Source organism: Tenrec ecaudatus, chromosome 6, assembly GCF_050624435.1.
Source record: "Tenrec ecaudatus isolate mTenEca1 chromosome 6, mTenEca1.hap1, whole genome shotgun sequence".
Lineage (NCBI taxonomy): Eukaryota > Metazoa > Chordata > Mammalia > Afrosoricida > Tenrecidae > Tenrec > Tenrec ecaudatus.
Window position 1 is genome coordinate 124,716,884 of NC_134535.1, and position 1,509 is coordinate 124,718,392.

Consider the following 1,509-nt stretch of genomic DNA (forward strand, 5'->3'; position numbering starts at 1 on the left):
ATGAAGCAAGACCCTTATTGTACTCCATGCACAAGAATAAACTCAAGGTGCATGACAGACCTTGAAGTTAACCCCCAAATTATTAGAGCCATCAATGAGCGAATTGGGACCAACTTGAGAATGTTGACACAGGGAATACACAGGCTATCAGAAATAGGGAAGGACACAAACAGAGGAGGCACAAATTGACAAATGGGATATACTGAAGATAAAACACCTGTGCACATCCAAAGAATTCACTAAGAGAGTCCACGGACTGGGAAACATCTCTAGTAATGACACAGCAGACAAAGGCCTTAGGACTAAAATCAACAATACTCAGCTAGCTTTCAAAAAGACAAAAACTAATCGCTCACTGAGAGGTGGGCAAAGGAATTGAACAGAAGTTTCACAGGGGCAGAAATCTGTATGGCAAACAAACATATGAGAAAATGTTCCCCATCTTTAGTCATAAGAGAAATGCAAATTAAAATAACAATGAGGTACCACCTAACACCCAGAAAAGTAGCCCAATTCAAAAAACCAGAAAGCAACAAGTGTTGGAGGGGCTGTGGAGAGACAGGAACTCTCATCCACCGCTGGTGGACTTGTAAGTATGTATGACCACTATGGAAATCGATCTGGCGATTGCTAAAACAGATGGAAATCAAGTTACCATACAACCCAGCAATCCCCCTACTGGGCATTTAATATACCCAGAAGAGGCAAGAAATAAACCAAGGTCAGACATCTGGGCTCCAATGTTCATTGTGGCACAGTTCACAATTGCAAAGAGTTGGAAGCAACCCAAATTTCCATCAACTGACGATTAAATTAAAAAACTGTGGTATGTCGCTTCTCGGCCTTTTGGCTAAGATCAAGTGTAGTATCTGTTCTTATCAGTTTAATATCTGATACGTCCTCTATCTGAGGACAGTATATTAAATGGATTTTTGGAGCAGGAAATTGGAATAGGAGCTTGCTCCATCCACTCCACGTATCAACCTGGTATTATAGTACCTCCGGGAATGGTGCACCCCCTCGGGGATATAAAAAAACAACAACAAAAAAACTGTGGTATATACATACAATGGAGTACTACACCACTAAAAAGCAGTGATAATTGTATGAAGCACATCACTGCATGGGAAGAACTGGAGGAAATCATGTTAAGCAAAGTAAGTCAGGCACAAAAGGACAAGTATAGCATGAGTCCTCTGAGGTAAGCATTTTTTAAAAATGCAAAAGGGGTATAGGGAAAAAGCTACTGTATACAAACATTTTTGAGGTGAGGACGGTGTAGTATGGCAGGGACTAGATCAAATGCAGGTATGCAAATAGTACACAACTGGGGAGGAGGTGGGGAAAGGAAAAAAATGATTTGAAAAAGGAAGAATTAGGTAGCGGGGCACAAGGCGCTAACCCACCCAAGGGGAGGATATTGTTTATATCTCCACAGGGAAAGAGGGACCAGATTTCAACCCAGTGTCTCAAGGTGTGAATGCAACATTCTGGAATGGACTAGGGAAC

At 41.6% G+C, this 1,509-nt stretch overlaps 1 non-coding gene across 1 annotated transcript; it reads left to right on the plus strand.

The window, feature by feature from the left end:
- The first annotated feature begins 830 nt into the window (after positions 1–830).
- On the plus strand, positions 831–1,021 carry LOC142451961 (U2 spliceosomal RNA). Its single transcript, XR_012785054.1, has one exon. It is a non-coding gene; the product is annotated as a U2 spliceosomal RNA (small nuclear RNA).
- Positions 1,022–1,509: the final 488 nt, after the last annotated feature.